The sequence below is a fragment of the Pseudophryne corroboree genome, unplaced genomic scaffold (genome assembly GCF_028390025.1).
Source record: "Pseudophryne corroboree isolate aPseCor3 unplaced genomic scaffold, aPseCor3.hap2 scaffold_652, whole genome shotgun sequence".
Classification (NCBI taxonomy): domain Eukaryota; kingdom Metazoa; phylum Chordata; class Amphibia; order Anura; family Myobatrachidae; genus Pseudophryne; species Pseudophryne corroboree.
In genome coordinates this window covers 15,808-36,154 of record NW_026970241.1, presented here as the reverse complement: position 1 = coordinate 36,154, position 20,347 = coordinate 15,808, and the positions used below count along the sequence as shown (strand labels likewise).

Genomic DNA, 20,347 nt, shown 5'->3' with positions numbered 1-20,347 from the left:
CAGCAGCTGGGCACTGTAACAGCTCCAGAGCTGCTCTGTAAAGCAAGTGAAAGGGTGTACCTGTAGTTTGCATTGTGCGTTGGAAGGCACAAAGAAAGCAGACGGGAGAAGTCAGGATAGTGCACAAGGGCATAGAAGGGAGCGGCTCAAGAAAAGAGAAGTGGAAACAGACAGCAAACTAGGCTGGAGAGAGACCTTAGACAAAGAGATCTGAATTATACGAGAGCCGACCAGAGGAAACACAAATTATGTAATCAAGTGTCCCACATTTGGGGAACACGTAGGAGCAGCACACCCAGAGTGCATTGCCCTGGGAGAAGCACCTTCCTGATCATAGTATCTCACCTGGCAGGTAAGTAGGAGTTGGGCTAGAGCTGTGGAGGATTGCTACTCGGGCACCCCCTGTCAAGTGAAGGAGATCCAACTGAGGCAGCACAAGGGAACTCTCGAAAGAAGAACAAGGCTAGAGGAAGATCTGAGACAAAGAAATCTGACTTTTACCAGAGCTGACCAGAGGAAAGCACAAACACAGTCCCCCACTACCACAAATAATGCAGTCGAGTTTCCCACATTTGGGGAAATCACAGGGGTCAGCATACCCAGAGTGCAATGAATGAACCTCACCCTGGGAGAACAATCTTCATGACCATGGTATCGCCTATGCAAAATAAGTATGATTTGGGATAGGGCTGGGGAGGGCCGCTGCTCAGGCACATCTCTGTCAAGTAAAGGAGATTCAACTGAGGCAACACAAGGGAACTCTCATCTGGGGACAACAACTGCAGGGAGAACACATATTTTCAGATGAACATGGGAGGGCAGAAGGCTGCCTAATACTGAAGCACCCCCAAACAACAAACCAAATGCAACTACTAGTGCAAGCATTCCTGGGGGAAGGCCTGCAGCAGATGGATTTGCATATGGTGATGTCATCCAAGCAGTGGGTCAAAGTTGGCTTCAACCCTCGTCTGCATATGAAAATAAAAAAGGGGTGTGCAGGGCATGGCGGCCTTTTGCGGCGCTTGGATGACCCCTAGTTCGCATTAAACACCTCCACCTTCCTTCGGTGTGGGGCTCATGTTGGCTATGCCCCAGCCCCTGAAGCATTCAAGCTGATTTCTTGCAGCAGCTGGGCACTGTAACAGCTCCAGAGCTGCTCTGAAAGGCAAGTAAAAGGGTGTGGGCCCTGCAGCACTACCTGTAGTTTGCATTGTGCGTTGGAAGGCACAAAGTAAGCAGACAGGAAAAGTCAGGAGAGTGCACAAGGGCATAGAAGGCAGCGGCTCAAGAAAAGAGAAGTGGAAACAGACAGCAAACTAGGCTGGAGAGAGACCTGAGACAAAGAGATCTGAATTATACGAGAGCCGACCAGGGGAAACACAAATTATGCAGTCAAGTTTCCCACATTTGGGGAAATCGCAGGAGCAGCACACCCAGAGTGCAATGGGTGAGCCTTGCCCTGGGAGAAGCACCTTCATGATCATAGTATCTCACCTGGCAGGTATGTAGGAGTTGGGCTAGAGCTGGGGAGGGTCGCTGCTCGGGTACCCCCCTGTCAAGTGAAGGAGATCAAACTGAGGCAGCACAAGGAAACTCTCAAAAAAAGAACAAGGCTAGAGGAAGATCTGAGACAAAGAAATCTGACTTTTACCAGAGCTGACCAGAGGAAAGCACAAACACAGTCCCCCACTACCACAAATAATGCAGTCGAGTTTCCCACATTTGGGGAAATCACAGGGGTCAGCATACCCAGAATGCAATGAATGAACGTCACCCTGGGAGAACAATCTTCATGACAATGGTATCTCCTATGCAAAATAAGTATGATTTGGGATAGGGCTGGGGAGGGCCGCTGCTCAGGCACATCTCTGTCAAGTAAAGGAGATTCAACTGAGGCAGCACAAGGGAACTCTCATCTGGGGACAACAACTGCAGGGAGAACACATATTTTCAGATGAACATGGGAGAGCAGAAGGCTGCCTAATACTGAAGCACCCCCAAACAACAAACCAAATGCAACAACTAGTACAAGCATTCCTGGGAAAAGGTCTGCAGAAGACGGATTTGCATACGGTGATGTCATCCAAGCAGTGGGCCAAAGTTGGCTGGAACCCTCATCTGCATATGAAAAGAGAAAAGGGGTATGCAGGGCATGGCGGCCTTTTGCGGCGCTTGGATGACCCTTAGTTTGCATTAAACACCTCCACCCTCCGTCGGTGTGGGGCTCATGTTGGCTATGCCCCAGCCCCTGAAGCATTCAAGCTGATTTCTTGCAGCAGCTGGGCACTGTAACAGCTCCAGAGCTGCTCTGAAAGGCAAGTAAAAGGGTGTGGGTCCTGCAGCACTACCTGTAGTTTGCATTGTGCGTTGGAAGGCACAAAGTAAGCAGACAGGAGAAGTCAGGAGAGTGCACAAGGGCATAGAAGGCAGCGGCTCAAGAAAAGAGAAGTGGAAACAGACAGCAAACTAGGCTGGAGAGAGACCTGAGACAAAGAGATCTGAATTATACGAGAGCCGACCAGGGGAAACACAAATTATGCAGTCAAGTTTCCCACATTTGGGGAAATCGCAGGAGCAGCACACCCAGAGTGCAATGGGTGAGCCTTGCCCTGGGAGAAGCACCTTCATGATCATAGTATCTCACCTGGCAGGTATGTAGGAGTTGGGCTAGAGCTGGGGAGGGTCGCTGCTCGGGTACCCCCCTGTCAAGTGAAGGAGATCAAACTGAGGCAGCACAATGGAACTCTCGAAAGAAGAACAAGGCTAGAGGAAGATCTGAGACAAAGAAATCTGACTTTTACCAGAGCTGACCAGAGGAAAACACAAACACAGTCCCCCACTACCACAAATAATGCAGTTGAGTTTCCCACATTTGGGGAAATCACAGGGGTCAGCATACCCAGAATGCAATGAATGAACCTCACCCTGGGAGAACAATCTTTATGACCATGGTATCTCCTATGCAAAATAAGTATGATTTGGGATAGGGCTGGGGAGGGCCGCTGCTCAGGCACATCTCTGTCAAGTAAAGGAGATTCAACTGAGGCAGCACAAAGGAACTCTCATCTGGGGACAACAACTGCCGGGAGAACACATATTTTCAGATGAACATGGGAGGGCAGAAGGCTGCCTAATACTGAAGCACCCCAAACAACAAACCAAATGCAACAACTAGTACAAGCATTCCTGGGGGAAGGTCTGCAGAAGATGGATTTGCATACAGTGATGTCATCCAAGCAGTGGGCCAAAGTTGTCTGGAACCCTCATCTGCATATGAAAAGAGAAAAGGGGTATGCAGGGCATGGCGGCCTTTTGCGGCGCTTGAATGACCCTTAGTTCGCATTAAACACCCCCACCCTCCTTCGGTGTGGGGCTCATGTTGGCCATGCCCCAGCCCCTGAAGCATTCAAGCTGATTTCTTGCAGCAGCTTGGCACTGTAACAGCTCCAGAGCTGCTCTGTAAGGCAAGTAAAAGGGTGTGGGCCCTGCAGCACTACCTGTAGTTTGCATTGTGCATCGGAAGGCACAAAGTAAGCAGACAGGAGGAGAAGTCAGGATAGTGCACAAGGGTGTAGAAGGGAGGGGCTCAAGAAAAAAGAAGTGGAAACAGACAGCAAACTAGGCTGGAGAGAGACCTGAGACAAAGAGATCTGAATTATATGAGAGCCGACTAGGGGAAACACAAATTATGCAGTCAAGTTTCCCACATTTGGGGAAATCGCAGGGGCAGCACACCCAGAGTGCAATGGGTGAGCCTTGCCCTGGGAGAAGCAACTTCATGATCATAGTATCTCACCTGGCAGGTAAGTAGGAGTTGGGCTAGAGCTGGGGAGGGTCGCTGCTCGGGCACCCCCCTGTCAAGTGAAGGAGATCCAACTGAGGCAGCACAATGGAACTCTTGAAAGAAGAACAAGGCTAGAGGAAGATCTGAGACAAAGAAATCTGACTTTTACCAGAGCTGACCAGAGGAAAGCACAAACACAGTCCCCCACTACCACAAATAATGCAGTCGAGTTTCCCACATTTGGGGAAATCACAGAGGTCAGCATACCCAGAACGCAATGAATGAACCTAACCCTGGGAGAACAATCTTCATGACCATGGTATCTCCTATGCAAAATAAGTATGATTTGGGATAGGGCTGGGGAGGGCCGCTGCTCAGGCACATCTCTGTCAAGTAAAGGAGATTCAACTGAGGCAGCACAAGGGAACTCTCATCTGGGGACAACAACTGCAGGGAGAACACATATTTTCAGATGAACATGGGAGGGCAGAAGGCTGCCTAATACTGAAGCACCCCCAAACAACAAACCAAATGCAACAACTAGTGCAAGCATTCCTGGGGGAAGGCCTGCCGCAGATGGATTTGCATATGGTGATGTCATCCAAGCAGTTGGTCAAAGTTGGCTTCAACCCTCGTCTGCATATGAAAAGAGAAAAGGGGCATGCAGGGCATGGCGGCCTTTTGCGGCGCTTGGCTGACCCCTAGTTCGCATTAAACACCTCCACCCTCCGTCGGTGTGGGGCTCATGTTGGCTATGCCCCAGCCCCTGAAGCATTCAAGCTGATTTCTTGCTGCAGCTGGGCACTGTAACAGCTCCAGAGCTGCTCTGTAAGGCAAGTAAAAGGGTGTGGGCCCTGCAGCACTACCTGTAGTTTGCATTGTGCGTTGGAAGGCACAAAGTAAGCAGACAGGAGAAGTCAGGAGAGTGCACAAGGGCATAGAAGGCAGCGGCTCAAGAAAAGAGAAGTGGAAACAGACAGCAAACTAGGCTGGAGAGAGACCTGAGACAAATAGATCTGAATTATACGAGAGCCGACCAGGGGAAACACAAATTATGCAGTCAAGTTTCCCACAGGAGTATATAGGATACGACCCAGTGGTACCTGACGACATAGATACTAACAGCTATTTAATAACATTACGCTAGAAAGTGATTATTAGCAACATATATATCTATATAAACAACCCCGCCAGGGTTGTGCCTTCAAAAATAATCACACACGGACACGCTTTTTAAACCTTTTTTTCACATCTCTTTATTCTTCTTATGCACATGTATGTTAGTTCTGTGATTTTAACCTTTATGTTTCACTGCAGTTTGGGATAATAATATTAATATTTATCCAATTTTAATACATACTTAATAAAGGTTATATTTTATGATTCATTCATTCTGTCCAGTGCGTCAACAGTGCAGATTTCTTCTTGTTTTTTCTCCCAAATTCTATAACAATGACAGTAAATGTTGTTTCTTTTCAAACATAACTTTCTTGACCATGCTTCTTTCTTGAAAGATCTGGGAGCACATGGAAAACAGTACAAACCATGCAGTATCACAAGAGCCTTTATTTGATCTTTCATGAAGATAGAGCAGAATTGAGGACACGTCAACAATTTCTGCCGAAGGTGGTTCATCTTTCCACATGGTGCCTTTGGCCACTGACACCTTCGTTGAGTCAAAGTCTCTGGCTGTGGTCAGAACTTTGAAAATTTATGTCACCAGAACGGTTCAGATTAGGAAAACAGAGGCTCTGTTTGTCCTGTATGCTCCCAACAGGATTGGGTGTCCTGCTTCCATGTAGACCATTATGCGCTGGATCTGTGGTAAGATTCAGCATGCTCATTCCACGGCAGGATTGCCGTTACTGAATTAGGTGAAGACCCATTCTACTAGAAAGGTGGGTTCATCCTGGGCAGCTGGTCAGGGAGTCTCGGCATTGCAACTTTGCCGAGCAGCTATTTAGTAAACACTTTTGCTAAGTTTTAAAAGTTTTAGAGTAAAGGAGATTCAACTGAGGCAGCACAAGGGAACTCCCATCTGGGGACAACAACTGCAGTGAGAACACATATTTTCAGATGAACATGGGAGGGCAGAAGGCTGCCTAATACTGAAGCACCCCCAAACGACAAACCAAATGCAACAACTAGTACAAGCATTCCTGGGGGAAGGTCTGCAGAAGACGGATTTGCATACAGTGATGTCATCAAAGCAGTGGGCCAAAGTTGGCTAAAACCCTCATCTGCATATGAAAAGAGAAAAGGGGTATGCAGGGCATGGCGGCCTTTTGCGGCGCTTGGATGACCCTTAGTTCGCATTAAACACCCCCACCCTCCTTCGGTGTGGGGCTCATGTTGGCCATGCCCCAGCCCCTGAAGCATTTAAGCTGATTTCTTGCAGCAGCTTGGCACTGTAACAGCTCCAGAGCTGCTCTGTAAGGCAAGTAAAAGGGTGTGGGCCCTGCAGCACTACCTGTAGTTTGCATTGTGCATTGGAAGGCACAAAGTAAGCAGACAGGAGGAGAAGTCAGGATAGTCCACAAGGGTATAGAAGGGAGGGGCTCAAGAAAAAAGAAGTGGAAACAGACAGCAAACTAGGCTGGAAAGAGACCTGAGACAAAGAGATCTGAATTATATGAGAGCCGACCAGGGGAAACACAAATTATGCAGTCAAGTTTCCCACATTTGGGGAAATCGCAGGGGCAGCACACCCAGAGTGCAATGGGTGAGCCTTGCCCTGGGAGAAGCATCTTCATGATCATAGTATCTCACCTGGCAGGTAAGTAGGAGTTGGGCTAGAGCTGGGGAGGGTCGCTGCTCGGGCACCCCCCTGTCACACCCAGGTGAGATACTATAATCAGGACGGTGCTTCTCCCAGGGCAAAGCTCACCCATTGCACTCTGGGTGTGCTGCTCCTACGATTTCCCCAAATGTGGGACACTTGACTGCATAATTTGTGTTTCCTCTGGTCGGCTCTCGTATAATTCAGATCTCTTTGTCTCAGGTCTCTCTCCAGCCTAGTTTGCTGTCTGTTTCCACTTCTTTTTTCTTGAGCCCCTACCTTCTATACCCTTGTGCACTATCCTGACTTCTCCTCCCGTCTGCTTACTTTGTGCCTTCCAATGCACAATGCAAACTACAGGTAGTGCTGCAGGGCCCACACCCTTTTACTTGCCTTACAGAGCAGCTCTGGAGCTGTTACAGTGCCCAGCTGCTGCAAGAAATCAGCTTGAATGCTTCATGGGATGGGGCATGGCCAACATGAGCCCCACACCAAAGGAGGGTGGGGGTGTTTAATGCGATCTAGGGGTCATCCAAGCACCGCAAAAGGCTGCCATGCCCTGCACGCCCCTTTTCTCTTTTCATATGCAGATGAGGGTTGAAGCCAACTTTGACCCACTGCTTGGATAACATCACCATATGCAAATCCATCTGCTGCAGGCCTTCCCCCAGGAATGCTTGCACTAGTTGTTGCATTTGGTTTGTTGTTTGGGGGTGCTTCAGTATTAGGCAGCCTTCTGCCCTCCCATGTTCATCTGAAAATATGTGTTCTCCCTGCAGTTGTTGTCCCCAGATGAGAGTTCCCTTGTACTGCCTCAGTTGAATCTACTTTACTTGACAGAGATGTGCCTGAGCAGCGGCCCTCCCCAGCCCTATCCCAAATCATACTTATTTTGCATAGGAGACACCATGGTCATGAAAATTGTTCACCCAGGGTGAGGTTCATTCATTGCATTCTGGGTATGCTGACCCCTGTGATTTCCCCAAATGTGGGAAACTCGCCTGCATTATTTGTGGTAGTGGGGGACTGTGTTTGTGTTTTCCGCTGTTCAGCTCTGGTAAAAGTCAGATTTCTTTGTCTCAGATCTTCCTCTAGCCTTGTTCTTCTTTCGAGAGTTCCATTGTGCTGCCTCAGTTGGATCTCCTTCACTTGACAGGGGGGTGCCCGAGCAGCGACCCTCCCCAGCTCTAGCCCAACTCCTACTTACCTGCCAGGTGAGATACTATGATCTTGAAGGTGCTTCTCCCAGGGCAAGGCTCACCCATTGCACTCTGGGTGTGCTGCCCCTGCGATTTCCCCAAATGTGGGAAACTTGACTGCATAATTTGTGTTTCCCCTGGTCGACTCTCGTATAATTCAGATCTCTTTGTCTCAGGTCTCTCTCCAGCCTAGTTTGCTGTCTGTTTCCACTTCTCTTTTCTTGAGCCGCTCCCTTCTATGCCCTTGCGCACTATCCTGACTTCTCCCGTCTGCTTACTTTGTGCCTTCCAACGCACAATGCGAACTACAGGTAGTGCTGCAGGGCCCACACCCTTTTATTTGCCTTACAGAGCAGCTCTGGAGCTGTTACAGTGCCCAGCTGCTGCAAGAAATCAGCTTGAATGCTTCAGGGGCTGGGGCATAGCCAACATGAGCCCCACACCGAAGGAGGGTGGAGGTGTTTAATGCGAACTAGGGGTCATCCAAGCGCCGCAAAAGGCCGCCATGCCCTGCATAACCCTTTTCTCTTTTCATATGCAGATGAGGGTTCCAGCCAACTTTGGCCCACTGCTTGGATGACATCACCGTATGCAAATTCGTCTCCTGCAGACCTTCCCCCAGGAATGCTTGTACTAGTTATTGCATATGGTTTGATATTTGATGGTGCTTCAGTATTAGGCAGCCTTCCGCCCTCCCATGTTCATCTGAAAAGATGTGGTCTCCCTGCAGTTGTTGTCCCCAGACGAGAGTTCCCTTGTGCCTCCTCAGTTGAATCTCCTTAACTTGACGGGGGAGGGGCTTGCCCGAGCAGCCACCCTCCCCAGCCCTATCCCAACTCATACTTATTTTGCATATGAGATCTCTATATCATGAAGATTGTTCTCACAGGGTGAGGTTCATCCATTATATTTTAAAATAGGAAGGTTCAAATTACATATTTGAATTGCATCTATGTGCTGGATTCAAATGTCCCCCCCCCCCTTCCTTTCTCAATTGTGCCCGTCAGCAGCTATTCTAAGGTTGCTGCCAATGGGTGTGACACATTAATTTCTTCTGTGGGGTACACTGGACTCCACAAGGATTCACATTGGGGTGTAGAGTAGGATCTTGATCTGAGGCACCAACCGGCTCAAAGCTTTTGACTGTTCCCAAGATGCTCAGCGCATTCTCCTCTATAACCCCGCTTCCATGAACAGGGAGCTCAGTTTGTAGTTGGTGCCTTCAGTAGCAGGCCACTTAACAGGGGCCTGCCTCAGGCAGCCTATTCTTAGCTATAAATTTTGACAAGAAAATAAGAACTTTTTTTATGAGAATCTACAAGGGCTGCAGCAGGCTAGGTCTAATAGACATCTTTACTGCAGCTTCATCACTCCCAGCGGCGCTGTATACTCCCGTGCCCTGGTTGCTGGATCACTGCAGCGGAGGCTCCGGTTTCTTCCTAAGGTCAGTCACACACACACCGCCCTTCCGGATCACGAGGCCGCTGATGAGGGGGAGCGTGGCCGTAGGGGGTGGACCGTGTGCGCACTGGCGTGGACACTGATTACTGGGCAGCCGCTCCACAAGCCACCAGGTACAGTTAAGGAGCACAGGTCTGGGGGTTTTTCTCCCATATTAAACCAATTTTGTACTGCCCGCAGCGCATTGTGATAGGTAATAGGGCCTGATTCAGGTTGGGTTGCAATCACAATAAGCGATCCAACTGCAAAAATTGCTATGAGCATACGCATGTGCCTGCATTTTCTGCGGCACCCCGCAGAGAATGCGATCGCCTCTGCCTGTCAATCGGGGCAGGGGGGGAGAGGGGGGTCAGCAACACTCCATTTCCAAGTCAGGGATGGAGCGGTGCGGGGGCAAGGCTTCAAAATGGGGTCTGCAACGGAGGAGACACAGGGGGCGTGGTCACAGCGGCTGTATGACATCACATTCAGCCGCTGTGATCACAAAAATGGTGGCGGCTTCCTGCGCGCACATACAGTCTGCACCAGCAGAAGGCTACACCATTTTTTATGATCACGCTGAACTGCAGTGCGAGTGCAATTACAGCATGGTCAAGAAGGGAGGTGTCATGCTGGGTGGCCATGTCCTGTCACTGTGCAGGAGCCAGCACCGCTCACACACTAGTCCCCGGGTGCAGCCCCCAAACCCCGGGACACCCGGAGCAACAAAATGTAGATTCAGGCCACCAGGCCACGCCTCTACCTATGAAACCATGCCTCCTTTTTACCATTGCGCTGCTTATCTGCGCGCACTGCATTACAATCTCCTTCGCCACCTCTCTGGGTGTCACCAGTGATAGTGACAGCTCTGCCATGCTTGTAGCAGCTGGTCCTAAGATCTACGCCTCAAGCCCTGAGTGTTTGCCCTTGTGACTTGTTGATCATCATAGCGAAGCAGATGCTTACAGAAAACTGCAGGGGCTTAGATTGAAAATAAAAAAAATTATGGGTATAAGGTAGAGAGGAGCGGGTTCGGTTCTCCGAGAACCGAATTCCCCACGAACTCAACGTGGTTTACACTGGTCCGAGGCAGGCTCGGTTGTTCCCGCCTGACTCGGAAAACCTGAACAAGGGAAAATGTCATCATCCCGCTGTCGGATTCTCGCGAGATTCGGATTTCATATAAAGAGCTGCGCGTTGCCGCCATTTTTACTCGTGCATTGAAGAGAGTGGAGAGGACGTGGCTATGTTCTCTCAGTGGAAATCTCAATATCAGTGCTCAGTATCAGTGGTTACTTATTGCTGCTCAGTAATACTAGTAGTGTGTCTCTCCTGCTCAGTGTCAGTTCTCAGTAGTATCCTCATCAGTGCTCAGTATCACTGCTCATTGTCTTGTGCTGCATTGTGGTGCTCAGCATACTACAGTACATTACTAATAGTCCAGTGCTGCATCTTGCTGCTCAGTGTCAGTTCTAGTATCCTCATCAGTGCTCACTATCACTGCTCATTACATTGTGGTGTTCTGTATACTACAGTAACATAGTAATATAGTAACATATAGTAATATAGTTTTTGAGGTTGAAAAGAGGCAAATTGCCCATCGTGTTCAACCTGTTTTAAGTTGTGATGATTCTACATACTTGCTGAATAATGTTTTATGACTAGTTAACTACTACAACTCATGTTACCCCCGGATTAACCATGTTGATATTTTAAGTATTATAACCTTGGATAGCTTTTTCATTCAGAAATGTATCCATTCCTTTTTTAAATCCAATTACAGAGTCCACCATTACCACCTTCCCTGGCAGGGAATTCCACATCCTGATTGCCCTAACAGTGAAGATCATAGTATCTCACCTGGCAGGTAAGTAGGAGTTGGGCTAGAGCTGTGGAGGATTGCTGCTTGGGCACCCCCTGTCAAGTGAAGGAGATCCAACTGAGGCAGCACAAGGGAACTCTCGAAAGAAGAACAAGGCTAGAGGAAGATCTGAGACAAAGAAATCTGACTTTTACCAGAGCTGACCAGAGGAAAGCACAAACACAGTCCCCCACTACCACAAATAATGCAGTCGAGTTTCCCACATTTGGGGAAATCACAGGGGTCAGCATACCCAGAATGCAATGAATGAACGTCACCCTGGGAGAACAATCTTCATGACCATGGTATCTCCTATGCAAAATAAGTATGATTTGGGATAGGGCTGGGGAGGGCCGCTGCTCAGGCACATCTCTGTCAAGTAAAGGAGATTCAACTGAGGCAGCACAAGGGAACTCTCATCTGGGGACAACAACTGCAGGGAGAACACATATTTTCAGATGAACATGGGAGGGCAGAAGGCTGCCTAAAACTGAAGCACCCCCAAACAACAAACCAAATGCAACTACTAGTGCAAGCATTCCTGGGGGAAGGCCTGCAGCAGATGGATTTGCATATGGTGATGTCATCCAAGCAGTGGGTCAAAGTTGGCTTCAACCCTCGTCTGCATATGAAAAGAAAAAAGGGGTGTGCAGGGCATGGCGGTCTTTTGCGGCGCTTGGATGACCCCTAGTTCGCATTAAACACCTCCACCCTCCTTCGGTGTGGGGCTCATGTTGGCTATGCCCCAGCCCCTGAAGCATTCAAGCTGATTTCTTGCAGCAGCTGGGCACTGTAACAGCTCCAGAGCTGCTCTGTAAAGCAAGTAAAAGGGTGTGGGCCCTGCAGCACTACCTGTAGTTTGCATTGTGCGTTGGAAGGCACAAAGTAAGCAGACGGGAGAAGTCAGGATAGTGCACAAGGGTATAGATGGAGGGGCTCAAGAAAAAAGAAGTGGAAACAGACAGCAAACTAGGCTGGAGAGAGACCTGAGACAAAGAAATCTGAATTATATGAGAGCCGACCAGGGGAAACACAAATTATGCAGTCAAGTTTCCCACATTTGGGGAAATCGCAGGGGCAGCACACCCAGAGTGCAATGGGTGAGCCTTGCCCTGGGAGAAGCATCTTCATGATCATAGTATCTCACCTGGCAGGTAAGTAGGAGTTGGGCTAGAGCTGGGGAGGGTCGCTGCTCGGGCACCCCCCTGTCAAGTGAAGGAGATCCAACTGAGGCAGCACAAGGGAACTCTCGAAAGAAGAACAAGGCTAGAGGAAGATCTGAGACAAAGAAATCTGACTTTTACCCGAGCTGACCAGAGGAAAGCACAAACACAGTCCCCCACTACCACAAATAATGCAGTTGAGTTTCTCACATTTGGGGAAAGCACAGGGGTCAGCATACCCAGAATGCAATGAATGAACCTAACCCTGGGAGAACAATCTTCATGACCATGGTATCTCCTATGCAAAATAAGTATGATTTGGGATAGGGCTGGGGAGGGCCGCTGCTCAGGCACATCTCTGTCAAGTAAAGGAGATTCAACTGAGGCAGCACAAGGGAACTCTCATCTGGGGACAACAACTGCAGGGAGAACACATATTTTCAGATGAACATGGGAGGGCAGAAGGCTGCCTAATACTGAAGCACCCCCAAACAACAAACCAAATGCAACTACTAGTGCAAGCATTCCTGGGGGAAGGCCTGCAGCAGATGGATTTGCATATGGTGATGTCATCCAAGCAGTGGGTCAAAGTTGGCTTCAACCCTCGTCTGCATATGAAAAGAAAAAAGGGGTGTGCAGGGCATGGCGGCCTTTTGCGGCGCTTGGATGACCCCTAGTTCGCATTAAACACCTCCACCCTCCTTCGGTGTGGGGCTCATGTTGGCTATGCCCCAGCCCCTGAAGCATTCAAGCTGATTTCTTGCAGCAGCTGGGCACTGTAACAGCTCCAGAGCTGCTCTGTAAAGCAAGTAAAAGGGTGTGGGCCCTGCAGCACTACCCGTAGTTTGCATTGTGCGTTGGAAGGCACAAAGTAAGCAGACGGGAGAAGTCAGGATAGTGCACAAGGGTATAGAAGGGAGGGGCTCAAGAAAAAAGAAGTGGAAACAGACAGCAAACTAGGCTGGAGAGAGACCTGAGACAAAGAGATCTGAATTATATGAGAGCCGACCAGGGGAAACACAAATTATGCAGTCAAGTTTCCCACATTTGGGGAAATCGCAGGGGCAGCACACCCAGAGTGCAATGGGTGAGCCTTGCCCTGGGAGAAGCATCTTCATGATCATAGTATCTCACCTGGCAGGTAAGTAGGAGTTGGGCTAGAGCTGGGGAGGGTCGCTGCTCGGGCACCCCCCTGTCAAGTGAAGGAGATCCAACTGAGGCAGCACAAGGGAACTCTCGAAAGAAGAACAAGGCTAGAGGAAGATCTGAGACAAAGAAATCTGACTTTTACCAGAGCTGACCAGAGGAAAGCACAAACACAGTCCCCCACTACCACAAATAATGCAGTTGAGTTTCCCACATTTGGGGAAATCACAGGGGTCAGCATACCCAGAATGCAATGAATGAACCTAACCCTGGGAGAACAATCTTCATGACCATGGTATCTCCTATGCAAAATAAGTATGATTTGGGATAGGGCTGGGGAGGGCCGCTGCTCAGGCACATCTCTGTCAAGTAAAGGAGATTCAACTGAGGCAGCACAAGGGAACTCTCATCTGGGGACAACAACTGCAGGGAGAACACATATTTTCAGATGAACATGGGAGGGCAGAAGGCTGCCTAATACTGAAGCACCCCCAAACAACAAACCAAATGCAACAACTAGTGCAAGCATTCCTGGGGGAAGGCCTGCAGCAGATGGATTTGAATATGGTGATGTCATCCAAGCAGTGGGTCAAAGTTGGCTTCAACCCTCGTCTGCATATGAAAAGAATAAAGGGGTGTGCAGGGCATGGCGGCCTTTTGCGGCGCTTGGATGACCCCTAGTTCGCATTAAACACCTCCACCCTCCTTCGGTGTGGGGCTCATGTTGGCTATGCCCCAGCCCCTGGAGCATTCAAGCTGATTTCTTGCAGCAGCTGGGCACTGTAACAGCTCCAGAGCTGCTCTGTAAAGCAAGTAAAAGGGTGTGGGCCCTGCAGCACTACCTGTAGTTTGCATTGTGCGTTGGAAGGCACAAAGTAAGCAGACGGGAGAAGTCAGGATAGTGCACAAGGGTATAGAAGGGAGGGGCTCAAGAAAAAGTAGTGGAAACAGACAGCAAACTAGGCTGGAGAGCGACCTGAGACAAAGAGATCTGAATTATATGAGAGCCGACCAAGGGAAACACAAATTATGCAGTCAAGTTTCCCACATTTGGGGAAATCGCAGGGGCAGCAGACCCAGAGTGCAATGGGTGAGCCTTGCCCTGGGAGAAGCATCTTCATGATCATAGTATCTCACCTGGCAGGTAAGTAGGAGTTGGGCTAGAGCTGGGGAGGGTCGCTGCTCGGGCACCCCCCTGTCAAGTGAAGGAGATCCAACTGAGGCAGCACAAGGGAACTCTCGAAAGAAGAACAAGGCTAGAGGAAGATCTGAGACAAAGAAATCTGACTTTTACCAGAGCTGACCAGAGGAAAGCACAAACACAGTCCCCCACTACCACAAATAATGCAGTTGAGTTTCCCACATTTGGGGAAATCACAGGGGTCAGCATACCCAGAATGCAATGAATGAACCTAACCCTGGGAGAACAATCTTCATGACCATGGTATCTCCTATGCAAAATAAGTATGATTTGGGATAGGGCTGGGGAGGGCCGCTGCTCAGGCACATCTCTGTCAAGTAAAGGAGATTCAACTGAGGCAGCACAAGGGAACTCTCATCTGGGGACAACAACTGCAGGGAGAACACATATTTTCAGATGAACATGGGAGGGCAGAAGGCTGCCTAATACTGAAGCACCCCCAAACAACAAACCAAATGCAACAACTAGTAAAAGCATTCCTGGGAGAAGGTCTGCAGAAGACGGATTTGCATACGGTGATGTCATCCAAGCAGTGGGCCAAAGTTGGCTGGAACCCTCATCTGCATATGAAAAGAGAATAAGGGTTATGCAGGGAATGGCGGCCTTTTGCGGCGCTTGGATGACCCCTAGTTCGCATTAAACACCTCCATTCTCCTTCGGTGTGGGGCTCATGTTGGCTATGCCCCAGCCCCTGAAGTATTCAAGCTGATTTCTTGCAGCAGCTGGGCACTGTAACAGCTCCAGAGCTGCTCTGTAAGGCAAGTAAAAGGGTGTGGGCCCTGCAGCACTACCTGTAGTTCGCATTGTGCGTTGGAAGGCACAAAGTAAGCAGACGGGAGAAGTCAGGATAGTGCGCAAGGGCATAGAAGGGAGCGGCTCAAGAAAAGAGAAGTGGAAGCAGGCAGCAAACTAGGCTGGAGAGAGACCTGAGACAAAGAGATCTAAATTATACGAGAGCCGACCAGGGGAAACACAAATTATGCAGTCAAGTGTCCCACATTTGGGGAAATCGCAGGAGCAGCACACCCAGAGTGCAATGGGTGAGCCTTGCCCTGGGAGAAGCACCTTCATGATCATAGTATCTCACCTGGCAGGTAAGTAGGAGTTGGGCTAGAGCTGGGGAGGGTCGCTGCTCGGGCACCCCCCTGTCAAGTGAAGGAGATCCAACTGAGGCAGCACAAGGGAACTCTCGAAAGAAGAACAAGGCTAGAGGAAGATCTGAGACAAAGAAATCTGACTTTTACCAGAGCTGACCAGAGGAAAGCACAAACACAGTCCCCCACTACCACAAATAATGCAGTTGACCAGTGTAAATCACGTGGAGTTCGTGGGGAATTCGGTTCTCGGAGAACCGAACCCGCTCCTCTCTACCTTATACCCATCAATTTTTTTATTTTCAATCTAAGCCCCTGCAGTTTTCTGTAAGCATCTGCTTCGCTATGATGATCAACAAGTCACAAGGGCAAACACTCAGGGTGTGAGGCGTAGATCTTAGGACCAGCTGCTACAAGCATGGCAGAGGTGTCACTATCACTGGTGACACCCAGAGAGGTGGCGAGGGAGATTGTAATGCAGTGCGCGCAGATAAGCAGCGCAATGGTAAAAAGGAGGCATGGTTTCATAGGTAGGGGCGTGGCCTGGTGGCCTGAATCTACATTTTGTTGCTCCGGGTGTCCCGGGGGTTGGGGGCTGCACCCGGGGACTAGTGTGTGAGCGGTGCTGGCTCCTGCACAGTGACAGGGCATGGCCACCCAGCATGACGCCTCCCTTCTTGACCATGCTGTAATTGCAGTCGCACTGCAGTTCAGCGTGATCATAAAAAATGGTGTAGGCTCCTGCTGGTGCAGACTGTATGTGCGCGCAGGAAGCCGCCACCATTTTTGTGATCACAGCGGCTGAATGTGATGTCATACAGCCGCTGTGACCACGCCCCCTGTGTCTCCTCCGTTGCAGACCCCATTTTGAAGCCTTGCCCCCGCACCGCTCCATCCCTGACTTGGAAATGGAGTGTTGCTGACCCACCTCTCCCCCCCTTCCCCGCCCCGATTGACAGGCAGAGGCGATCACATTCTCTGCGGGGTGCCGCAGAAAATGCAGGCACATGCGTATGCTCTTAGCAATTTTTGCAGTTGGATCGCTTATTGTGATTGCAATCCAACCTGAATCAGGCCCTATTACCTATCACAATGCGCTGCGGGCAGTACAAAATTGGGTTAATATAGGAGAAAAACCCCCAGACCTGTGCTCCTTAACTGTACCTGGTGGCTAGTGGAGCGGCTGCCCAGTAATCAGTGTCCACCGCAGTGCGCACACGGCCCACCCCCTACGGCCTCGCTCCCCTTCATCAGCGGCCTCGTGATCCGGAAGGGTGGTGTGTGTGTGACTGACCTTAGGATGAAACCGGAGCCTCCGCTGCAGTGACCCAGCAACCAGGGCACGGGAGTATACAGCGCCGCTGGGAGTGATGAAGCTGCAGTAAAGATGTCTATTAGACCTAGCCTGCTGCAGCCCTTGTAGATTCTCATAAAACAAGTTCTTCTTTTCTTGTCAAAATTAATAGCTAAGAATAGGCTGCCTGAGGCAGGGCCCTGTTAATTGGCCTGTTACTGAAGGCACCAACTACAAACTGAGCTCCCTGTTCATGGAAGCGGGGTTATAGAGGAGAATGCACTGAGCTTCTTGGGAACAGTCAAAAGCTTTGAGCCGGTTGGTGCCTCAGATCAAGATCCTACTCTACACCCCAATGTGAATCCTTGTGGAGTCCAGTGTACCCCACAGAAGAAATTAATGTGTCACACCCATTGGCAGCAACCTTAGAATAGCTGCTGACGGGCACAATTGAGAAAGGAAGGGGGGGGGGGACATTTGAATCCAGCACATAGATGCAATTCAAATATGTAATTTGTACCTTCCTATTTTAAAATATAATGGATGAACCTCACCCTGTGAGAACAATCTTCATGATCAAGAGATCTAATATGTAAAATAAGTATGAGTTGGGATAGGGCTGGGGAGGGTGGCAGCTCGGGCAGCCCCTCCCCCGTCAAGTTAAGGAGATTCAACTGAGGAAGCACAAGGGAACTCTCGTCTGGGGACAACAACTGCAGGGAGACCACATCTTTTCAGATGAACATGGGAGGGCGGAAGGCTGCCTAATACTGAAGCACCATCAAATATCAAACCATATCCAACAACTAGTACAAGCATTCCTGGGGGAAGGTCTGCAGCAGAAGGATTTGCATACGGTGATGTCATCCAAGCAGTGGGCCAAAGTTGGCTGGAACCCTCATCTGCATATAAAAAGAGAAAAGGGGCATGCAGGGCATGGCGGCCTTTTGCAGTGCTTGGATGACCCCTAGTTCGCATTAAACACCCCCACCCTCCTTTGGTGTGGGGCTCATGTTGGCCATGCCCCATCCCCTGAAGCATTCATGCTGATTTCTTGCAGCAGCTGGGCACTGTAACAGCTCCAGAGCTGCTCTATAAGGCAAGTAAAAGGGTGTGGGCCCTGCAGCACCACCTGTAGTTCGCATTGTGCGTTGGAAGTCACAAAGTAAGCAGACGGGAGGAGAAGTCAGGATAGTACACAAGGGCATCCTTTTCTCTTAGTCCGTAGAGGATGCTGGGGTCACATTAAGAACCATGGGGTATAGACGGGATCCGCAAGAGACATGGGCACTTTAAGACTTTCAAAGGGTGTGAACTGGCTCCTCCCTCTATGCCCCTCCTCCAGACTCCAGTTATAGGAACTGTGCCCAGGGAGACGGACATTTCGAGGAAAGGATTTATTGTTAAACTAAGGTGAGCATCTTACCAGCTCACACCTTAAGCATGCCGCAGAACGTGGCATTCAACAGAACACAAGCCAACGGCATGAACAATTGCAGCAAAAAGCTGACCAGAACCGTAACACAACATGTGTATAACCACAAGTAATAACTGCAGACACAGTATGGACTGGGACGGGTGCCCAGCATCCTCTACGTACTAAGAGAAAAGGATTTACCGGTAGGTATTAAAATCCTATTTTCTCATACGACCTAGAGGATGCTGGGGTCACATTAAGAACCATGGGGTTATACCAAAGCTCTTGAACGGGTGGGAGAGTGCGTACGACTCTGCAGCACCGAATGACCCAACTTGAGGTTATCATCAGCCAAGGTATCAAACTTGTAAAACTTAGCAAAAGTGTTTACTAAATAGCTGCTCGGCAAAGTTGCAATGCCGAGACTCCCCGACCAGCTGCCCAGGATGAACCCACCTTTCTAGTAGAATGGGTCTTCACCTAATTCAGTAACGGCAATCCTGCCGTGGAATGAGCATGCTGAATCTTACCACAGATCCAGCGCATAATGGTCTGCATGGAAGCAGGACACCCAATCATGTTGGGAGCATACAGGACAAACAGAGCCTCTGTTTTCCTAATCTGAACCGTTCTGGTGACATAAATTTTCAAAGTTCTGACCACAGCCAGAGACTTTGACTCAACGAAGGTGTCAGTGGCCAAAGGCACCATGTGGAAACATGAACCACCTTCGGCAGAAATTGTTGACGTGTCCTCAATTCTGCTCTATCTTCATGAAAGATCAAATAAAGGCTCTTGTGATACTGCATGGTTTGTACTGTTTTCCATGTGCTCCCATATCTTTCAAGCAAGTAGCATGGTCAAGAAAGTTCTGTTTGAAAAGAAACAAACATTTACTGTCATTGTTATGCAAATAAACTTACATTAAAGCTAACAAGAAAGCACACTCGTTCTGTCTTTAAACTGATAAAAGAAACCCCAATAATATGGGGCATGCAAAAATTGAGATAAAACTCAGTTTTGCTCCTCTCCACGGAAATCTTTAATAAAAGGCGAAATATTTGTTAGTTCTGAAGAGAAACCAGAGCATGACCAAGATTCCACCTGTCGCCTGAGTGCCATGCCAGCAGTTCTCATTCAGCTCAAAGTGAGCACCCAATTTGAATGAAAGAAAGCAGATTTCTCACCAGGCTTCCCCTTGCTATAAACATGGTTTGTACTCTTTTCCATGTGCTCCCAGATCTTTCAAACAATTAGTGTGGTCAAGAAAGTTCTGTTTGAAAAGAAACAAACATTTACTGTCATTTCTATGCAAATGAGCTTACATTAAAGCACACTCGTTCTATCTTTAAACCAATAAAATAAAACCCCAATAAGATGGGGCATGCAAAAATTGAGATAAAACTCAGTTTTGCTCCTCTCCACGGAAATCTTTAGTAAAAGGCGAAAGATTTGTTCGTTCTGAAGAGAAACCACAGCATGACCAAGATTCTACCTGTCGCCTGAGTGCCATGCCAGCAGTCCTCATTCAGCTCAAAGTGAGCACCCAATTTGAAAGAAAGAAAGCAGATTTCTCACCAGGCTTCCCCTTGCTATAAACATGGTTTGTACTCTTTTCCATGTGCTCCCAGATCTTTCAAGCAATTAGTATAGTCAAGAAAGTTCTGTTTGAAAAGAAACAAACATTTACTGTCATTTCTACGCAAATGAGCTTACATTAAAGCACACTCGTTCTATCTTTAAACTGATAAAAGAAACCCCAATAAGACGGGGCATGCAAAAATTGAGATAAAACTCAGTTTTGCTCCTCTCCACGGAAATCTTTAGTAAAAGGCGAAAGATTTGTTCATTCTGAAGAGAAACCAGAGCATGACCAAGATTCCACCTGTCGCCTGAGTGCCATGCCAGCAGTCCTCATTCAGCTCAAAGTGAGCACCCAATTTGAAAGAAAGAAAGCAGATTTCTCACC

At 48.9% G+C, this 20,347-nt stretch overlaps 16 non-coding genes and 6 pseudogenes across 16 annotated transcripts; 3 read left to right on the top strand and 19 right to left on the bottom strand.

Moving 5' to 3' along the window:
* Nucleotides 1–511: 511 nt before the first annotated feature.
* Nucleotides 512–675, bottom strand: LOC135036754 (U1 spliceosomal RNA). Its single transcript, XR_010231416.1, has one exon. It is a non-coding gene; the product is annotated as a U1 spliceosomal RNA (small nuclear RNA).
* A 671-nt stretch (nucleotides 676–1,346) lies between these two features.
* On the bottom strand, nucleotides 1,347–1,509 carry LOC135036675 (U1 spliceosomal RNA). Its single transcript, XR_010231364.1, has one exon. It is a non-coding gene; the product is annotated as a U1 spliceosomal RNA (small nuclear RNA).
* Nucleotides 1,510–1,661: 152 nt separating this feature from the next.
* On the bottom strand, nucleotides 1,662–1,825 carry LOC135036781 (U1 spliceosomal RNA). The gene has a single exon (XR_010231442.1). It is a non-coding gene; the product is annotated as a U1 spliceosomal RNA (small nuclear RNA).
* A 671-nt stretch (nucleotides 1,826–2,496) lies between these two features.
* On the bottom strand, nucleotides 2,497–2,659 carry LOC135036674 (U1 spliceosomal RNA). Its single transcript, XR_010231363.1, has one exon. It is a non-coding gene; the product is annotated as a U1 spliceosomal RNA (small nuclear RNA).
* Nucleotides 2,660–2,811: 152 nt separating this feature from the next.
* Nucleotides 2,812–2,975, bottom strand: LOC135036763 (U1 spliceosomal RNA). The gene has a single exon (XR_010231425.1). It is a non-coding gene; the product is annotated as a U1 spliceosomal RNA (small nuclear RNA).
* A 701-nt stretch (nucleotides 2,976–3,676) lies between these two features.
* LOC135036687 (U1 spliceosomal RNA) lies at nucleotides 3,677–3,811 on the bottom strand (annotated as a pseudogene).
* A 152-nt stretch (nucleotides 3,812–3,963) lies between these two features.
* LOC135036609 (U1 spliceosomal RNA) lies at nucleotides 3,964–4,127 on the bottom strand. The gene has a single exon (XR_010231308.1). It is a non-coding gene; the product is annotated as a U1 spliceosomal RNA (small nuclear RNA).
* Nucleotides 4,128–6,426: 2,299 nt separating this feature from the next.
* Nucleotides 6,427–6,568, bottom strand: LOC135036663 (U1 spliceosomal RNA; annotated as a pseudogene).
* A 48-nt stretch (nucleotides 6,569–6,616) lies between these two features.
* Nucleotides 6,617–6,772, top strand: LOC135036723 (U1 spliceosomal RNA). The gene has a single exon (XR_010231386.1). It is a non-coding gene; the product is annotated as a U1 spliceosomal RNA (small nuclear RNA).
* Nucleotides 6,773–7,446: 674 nt separating this feature from the next.
* Nucleotides 7,447–7,610, top strand: LOC135036624 (U1 spliceosomal RNA). The gene has a single exon (XR_010231323.1). It is a non-coding gene; the product is annotated as a U1 spliceosomal RNA (small nuclear RNA).
* Nucleotides 7,611–7,762: 152 nt separating this feature from the next.
* On the top strand, nucleotides 7,763–7,925 carry LOC135036658 (U1 spliceosomal RNA). The gene has a single exon (XR_010231355.1). It is a non-coding gene; the product is annotated as a U1 spliceosomal RNA (small nuclear RNA).
* A 3,303-nt stretch (nucleotides 7,926–11,228) lies between these two features.
* LOC135036777 (U1 spliceosomal RNA) lies at nucleotides 11,229–11,392 on the bottom strand. The gene has a single exon (XR_010231438.1). It is a non-coding gene; the product is annotated as a U1 spliceosomal RNA (small nuclear RNA).
* A 691-nt stretch (nucleotides 11,393–12,083) lies between these two features.
* Nucleotides 12,084–12,225, bottom strand: LOC135036662 (U1 spliceosomal RNA; annotated as a pseudogene).
* Nucleotides 12,226–12,377: 152 nt separating this feature from the next.
* Nucleotides 12,378–12,541, bottom strand: LOC135036614 (U1 spliceosomal RNA). Its single transcript, XR_010231313.1, has one exon. It is a non-coding gene; the product is annotated as a U1 spliceosomal RNA (small nuclear RNA).
* Nucleotides 12,542–13,233: 692 nt separating this feature from the next.
* Nucleotides 13,234–13,375, bottom strand: LOC135036661 (U1 spliceosomal RNA; annotated as a pseudogene).
* Nucleotides 13,376–13,527: 152 nt separating this feature from the next.
* LOC135036748 (U1 spliceosomal RNA) lies at nucleotides 13,528–13,691 on the bottom strand. The gene has a single exon (XR_010231410.1). It is a non-coding gene; the product is annotated as a U1 spliceosomal RNA (small nuclear RNA).
* Nucleotides 13,692–14,388: 697 nt separating this feature from the next.
* On the bottom strand, nucleotides 14,389–14,524 carry LOC135036707 (U1 spliceosomal RNA; annotated as a pseudogene).
* Nucleotides 14,525–14,676: 152 nt separating this feature from the next.
* On the bottom strand, nucleotides 14,677–14,840 carry LOC135036736 (U1 spliceosomal RNA). The gene has a single exon (XR_010231399.1). It is a non-coding gene; the product is annotated as a U1 spliceosomal RNA (small nuclear RNA).
* Nucleotides 14,841–15,533: 693 nt separating this feature from the next.
* On the bottom strand, nucleotides 15,534–15,675 carry LOC135036682 (U1 spliceosomal RNA; annotated as a pseudogene).
* Nucleotides 15,676–19,352: 3,677 nt separating this feature from the next.
* On the bottom strand, nucleotides 19,353–19,468 carry LOC135036744 (U5 spliceosomal RNA). The gene has a single exon (XR_010231407.1). It is a non-coding gene; the product is annotated as a U5 spliceosomal RNA (small nuclear RNA).
* A 275-nt stretch (nucleotides 19,469–19,743) lies between these two features.
* Nucleotides 19,744–19,859, bottom strand: LOC135036738 (U5 spliceosomal RNA). The gene has a single exon (XR_010231401.1). It is a non-coding gene; the product is annotated as a U5 spliceosomal RNA (small nuclear RNA).
* Nucleotides 19,860–20,133: 274 nt separating this feature from the next.
* Nucleotides 20,134–20,249, bottom strand: LOC135036735 (U5 spliceosomal RNA). Its single transcript, XR_010231398.1, has one exon. It is a non-coding gene; the product is annotated as a U5 spliceosomal RNA (small nuclear RNA).
* Between the last annotated feature and the right edge of the window lie 98 nt (nucleotides 20,250–20,347).